This window comes from Porites lutea, chromosome 14 (genome assembly GCF_958299795.1).
Source record: "Porites lutea chromosome 14, jaPorLute2.1, whole genome shotgun sequence".
Lineage (NCBI taxonomy): Eukaryota > Metazoa > Cnidaria > Anthozoa > Scleractinia > Poritidae > Porites > Porites lutea.
This window is the reverse complement of record NC_133214.1, coordinates 2,054,224-2,060,348: the sequence shown is the minus strand read 5'-3', so window position 1 is coordinate 2,060,348 and position 6,125 is coordinate 2,054,224. Positions and strand designations below refer to the sequence as shown.

Here is a 6,125-nt window from a genome sequence, read left to right as displayed (position 1 = left end):
AGTGCGAAACGAGATGGCAGTCGACGCCGGGCCGGCAACTCATCACTTGCTGCTATTATGAATGCTAGTAGTAACTAGCCTTTCAGATGTAAATCAAAAGGAAGTTTTGTGTATCTCGCTAACTTAATTTTTATCGTTTTTCATTTCCTTTTGTCGTATTTTCCCATATTCGTTACAGAAGAAAATTACATATTACTCTTCGGTGTCTGGTGTCGGATGAAACACTGCGTGTCCTATTTGTCCTGTTTGATATATTACACGATACGAAACACGTTGATTTTTGGATTAGGAAAGAAAATTCACATTAATCATTAATCGCACACAGTAGCCCAAAATGGGCGGCCACTTCTTAATGTTACCTAGCCTATGTACAGACGCCCCCTCAACTAAAAAAAAGTCGACCCCTTCTCCGCTTTTTTTCTGAAGGAGGGGGTGGCTGTACACAGGCTACTTGTTACCTTAAAAGAACTACAAAAACGCAGCCTTTTTAAATATTAACTGTAAGTGGTAATGATTTATTTTCAAGCTGTTTTTTAAGCATCTACTTTGTCAAGTGGAGTAAAAAATGTTTAATTGAATTCAATAAAAGGAAATTTCGCTAAAATGGAAAGGCTGGTGTTAGTGATTTTAGCAGATCCTCCTTTTCCCTAAGTTTTGTCCACATTATGAATGAAAGAACGGGTTACAAGAAAATTACTCAGTGAGATGCAAGATAATTTGCCAATTGTGGAAGTGTCTTAAGCCTGAGGAACAACCAGGGAAAGGAATGCCCTATACGTTGTTCTCTCTGTTTGGGGAAAAAAATAGCGAGGAAAGGGAAGGGAAAGGGGGGGGGAGAGAGCCTGTAGACAAACATTTGAGGCCGCTATTCCGCCCCCTTGAAATTAACCTGTCGATCACCTGTCAGTAAGATCATTATCTGTCAATCAATTTCGCGTGTAAGTAACTCCTGGAAAAATCAACGGGAAATGAGCGGTGTTTGCTCCGTCTGAAAACAGAGAGAAATTAAATGGAGCGCGAGCCTCATTGTCGATTTCGCAAAAAGTCGTTGATCTCCAGTAAGAGAATTCTTTGGCATTTCAAGAAATCAGACCTTGCTGGTTGTCAGTGGTCAGGACAGCGTTGTACTAGCGCAAGCATTTGAATCCTTAAGATTTCCCTTCGAGCATGGAGAAAGCTTTTCCGATTTACATAATTATGCAAGCTGCTTAACTTGTGCGCGATAAGCCGTTCGTCTTGCTAGTTCCGTTTGTAATTAATGCATTATCTTTTATTTGTTTCTTTTAAATAATGTAGTTGTAATGCGCAGCTGATCATTCTCATGTTAAGCTGCGCACAATAAGTTCATAAATTATTATTATTATTATTATTATTATTATTATTAATAATTAACAGGGGGGGGCCCACGACTTAGCGAAATTTCGTGTACCTATGATCCACCGATTTATGACATCACATCCGGTTTCAGAGTTGCTGCTCTGTTTTCGCGCGAGGCACAAAGATGGACGTCCAGTGCTATTTGGTTTCTTCGTTATTTTAACCCAAAGGCTAACGGAATTATGTATCTTGAATACCGAGAATGTTGAAAAGGTATCTAGCCGGCCTTTCAAGCAAATGTCATGACCAAACAAAGAAGTTTTAGTATTATTTTAACGATAAATATCATGTAGCTGCGAGGAATGTCATGGCGAGTCTTGCGATGTTTCAAAACGAGTGTCGTTAACGTTTTGCGGCTTTTGCGGCCTCTGATTTAGAGAATTCATCAATCAAAATATAATTTCCTGAGCGGAATAGAATGGAAAAAACGCCGATGGCCACAGTTTAAAGTGTTCACCGCTGGAAGGTTGTTATCACGCCCCGTAAAGTTGCAGAAACTTCCACTCAACTGCACGGTTTTGAGGAATGTCATGGCGAGTCTTTTGCTGTTTGTAATCGTGCGTCACTCAAGAGTTTGGCTTTTGCGGCTTCCGATTCATCGAAGTCGTCAATCAAAATTGCCTATCCTGAGCTAAATAGCGTGGGGAAAAAGCTTGTGGTCACAGTTTAAAGTGTTAACAGCTGGAAGGCTTTGCCACTCGACGTAAAGTTTTTGCAGGGGCTCGGTCTGCTACTGTTCGAACACCCTCTGGCTTGGTGTCGCATAGTTAAGGTTAGTAGGTTTGCTGATCCAGTATTTTTCTTTTAGTGCACGTGAGAGAATTACAAGGAACGTAGAGTAAAGAAATATTAGAGTTATTCAATGTTAGAGCGTGAGCTTTTGTTAAGAGAATTAGATATCAAATTTTTTAAATGGTTGATGAAAGAGGAATTCTCAAAGAACAGGTGGTACTATTAGGAAAGGGAAGTAAAACATCCTAAAGAACTACCCTTTTTCTCACAGCACTTTCTACTGGATCTCTAAAACTGTATTTTATTGAGTAAGAAACACATAAAATAGAAAAAATGTGACAGGGAATAGGCCGTTTGCTTTGGGAGGTGGTGCCCCAAGAGAGGTGGAGATATTAAGAGGGGCTACAGCCAAGAAGGACAATATCATAACCAAAACAATAATCTTGCTGATCAATTATTATTACTAGTAGTCTCTTTTGAGTACGATAGTATACCAGAAAGATACCACATGCCTGCAACTGCTGTGATCATAATTTATTGTTTTAGAGGGAGGCATGCAAGGTTTTTGCTAAGGGGATTTCAGGGGTGGTAACAGCACACCTCCAGACAGACTGCATGGTTGCTTATGGGGGATTGTGAAACTTAATGACAGCAAACTTAATTTGCACAGATAAGCAAAATTACATTGCCAGTTATTTCTCTCTGTGTAGTAGGGGATAGACAGTTCAATTATGTGTGAAGGACTGGAAGTATATTTTTTTGCCAATTTTCCCTTGCTGAGCATAAAAATCTATATTGTAAGACAGTTGTGCATAAGGGATATTTGCATTGTTTGATTCTAGGATCCTTAAAAGTTGTAAGGAGAGAGGGTCTTCATGGCCAAAACAAACAAAAAGTATGTAATATGAAACTTGAATGAAATTTCTAGCTGGTAGGGAGTTGTTGGGAGAAAACGGCCTCCCTGGAAAAAGAAAGGATAGTTTTTGTTCTGTAACGTGAAACTTTCATCTTAAGACTTGCACTTTTTGTTACTAGAAACAATACATGTAAGCAATGGAACCAAAATTTGAAGGATACTGCAATAATTCACTTCAGTAGAATGGTTTTTCTGTTTCCTAGTAACAATGTTTTGACTCGGTAACTTTTTAATAAGGTTGACAGTGGTCTTCTTTTAGTACAGTATCTATGTTGAATGGCATGCCTGAGGTGGAAGCGGGGAGGGGTATGTACCTGTAGCTGGTGGGGCAAAAGGGAGTATCCAACAGAGAGTTCAAACCTTTTTAGGAGAAACAGTCACCCAGTGCAGCTTTGAGTGAACCAGTGATCATTTTTTTTTTCTTTTGGCCATACATGGACGGCATATTTATTTTTTTCTTTATACTTCAATTTAAATTTTTCCTGTTTTTTGGGGTATGAAAATGTATGATAATGAGTATGACACAAAGGAAAGTAAAATTATCCAGGGATAAAATTGAACCACAATAATAACGATATACAGCTGTGTATAAATGATTAGTATGTATACAACAGTTTTTCTTCTAGTGTTAAAGGAAATACTGAACTTTTATTCACCTACTTTATTTGATTGATCAATGATATTATTATTGTTCTAAAAAAAGAAACATCAAAATATTATCAATAAATTACATGTATGGATTTTAGAAACATGCAAACCAGCCCTGAGACATTCAAGCTGTATTGATTTCCTTTTTCCCAAAAAATATCCACATTCCTTTTTATTGACTAATGTCTTTTGACCCTGTATTTGGCTCAAAATCTTAATGCTTAGATTCACAATGCATTCTTGATTCTTTTCCAGTATCTACTGAAAAATACAGTCTAGGTATGTTGTAAATACCATCTCTTCTTAGTTGTATCCTTGACAACAGGCTTTCAATGCAATGTTCCGAGTTGTTTTAACACACAATCCCCCAATAAGTGAAGGTCTAGGAAATATTGGGTAAATGTAGATAATTATAAACATCGTTTTTGTGTCAAAAAGTGTTTACACTCCTATTTCAATCTTCAAACAGCTTGATTTGCATAAAAAGAGTATTTTTTAATGTTCAGTAGCTCTAGGCTCAAGTTCATATCTTGATCCCATCAATGTATCTTCAGTTTTAAACAGAGGTTTCAGTGGTTTCAAAACAAGCTGGTGACCACTGGAGTTCCATCAGCTACTTGATTGTATGTTGCGAGCAATTCTGTAGTCCCCCCCCCCCCCCAGCCCCAGCCTCCAGATACTTTTAAAACATTTTGAAATCCCTGAAGTTTATGTACTGACGATGAGCTAGTATAATTTTACAAAGGAACCCTACCAAAGGATCAGAAAGCCAAGCCAAGTAGTGTACCATAAAGACTGATCATCTCAAAACCCACCTCCTATTCCATGGCACATACCTGTATAGAAGTACTACAACCTTCTCCCTGGGTGTTAAAGTAACAGTAAAGAGGGGTTTCAGGTGTAGCCTCTTGTCTTTTTTTTATTTTTCTGATATTTGCTACAACCTTTGCTCCTCTGTAGGGAAAGATGGTTTGGCAAGAGGAAAGCAGAAGACAGTTTGATGAAATGATTTATTAATTCACATTTTACTATTCCATCTGTTAAGAGGATTTTCTAAACAGATCATTTAAATAGTCTGGAATTCATTAAAGCTGACAAAAAGCACATGCTGTTCTTGTTGTTCCTTTATAAGACAGCCTTAAATAAATTGCAGGTCTGAAAGATGGAGTTGTAAATAAGCTCATCTCGCTATGTTAATTTTTGATAATCCTTTTCCCATCAAATTTAGTTACTAGTAAAAACCTGCAACTAAGAATCTGTATTTTTCCAAGTTAGCCTAAACAAGTCAGGTTCTTACATAAAAACCAATTAGCACAGATTTAGGCTATTTAGGTTCAGTCTCAAATAGGTCCTTATTTTCTGAAAAAAAAAAATACTTTGTAACTTTGAGCTAAAAGTATTTAGTGGCATTCAGCTCTTTCCTTAGTATATGTAAAACCTGTATACCATTGCATTGCAGTCGGAGTATTAAATGATAAATATTATTGGACACCTATGTCTCAAAAGAGGACCCTGTATGTTGACTTATCTTACTTTCCCAAGTGTACACTGTGCAGAAGTTTTTTCTTAGAGATTTTATAAATAATGGTAATAGGGCTGAGTGGAGTCCAATTCGGTCTGTAATCATACGCATGTTACAAAATTGGACAACCACGAAGCAGGAGTCGGATTTGTTTAATCATGAGTATGATTACAGATTGAATTGGACAAAACAAAGTCCTGTAACCGTTACAATTTCCAAGAAAATATATGCATTCCTTTTTGGAGAAATAGCATTTGTTCATACTAAATGTCCAAAATAAGGGAAAATATTACTGGGGGAGACACTGCCTATATGTTGCATATTCATCCATTTTGGATTAATCCCCAGTTTGTTTGGGTAAGTGATTGTTGCTATGGTTATTGTAATAACTTCTGTGATTGGTGGATTTAGCTCAGTGCACTTAAAATGATTGGCTAATGTAATTGTCTGATTACAGGCAACTGTCCGACTACAGCCAACTGTCTGATTACAACCATACACAATGATTAAAGAAAAATAAAGCAGTTAATGCACCAATCAAATTTGAGGAAATTGTAATGGTTATGATTAATAACCTGTTTCAAATTTGAGTGCTCTTTTATAAAGTTTTATAAAGACACCCTAGCTGGAAAATTATCCTGACAGGTTCTTAAAAACCAGTTTCTTAGTTGTGGATTTTTCCTGTATCCTTGTTGAGCTTAATACTGCACATCACTATGCTGGGTGTCAGCCCATCCCTTTTTTGTTTCTCTATGTCAGTGAGGTCAGATAGGGAATTTACATTTAGTCTTCTAGACCATGGTGCCTTTAATAGAAAGCTTTCTTCTCCTAATCAGGATCATATTAACAATCCTTTACTCTAACTGATTAATTGAAGGATGAAGAACACTAAGGGATGAAGTTGTCATAACACAACCACCAACTCCTTTC

The 6,125-nt window shown here is 37.1% G+C and overlaps 1 long non-coding RNA gene across 1 annotated transcript; it reads left to right on the top strand.

Annotated features, from left to right (window-relative positions):
- The first annotated feature begins 1,689 nt into the window (after positions 1 to 1,689).
- Positions 1,690 to 4,777, top strand: LOC140925164 (uncharacterized). The gene is made up of 2 exons (XR_012164374.1): positions 1,690 to 2,149; positions 4,634 to 4,777. It is a non-coding gene; the product is annotated as an uncharacterized lncRNA (long non-coding RNA).
- The last annotated feature ends 1,348 nt before the right edge of the window (positions 4,778 to 6,125 follow it).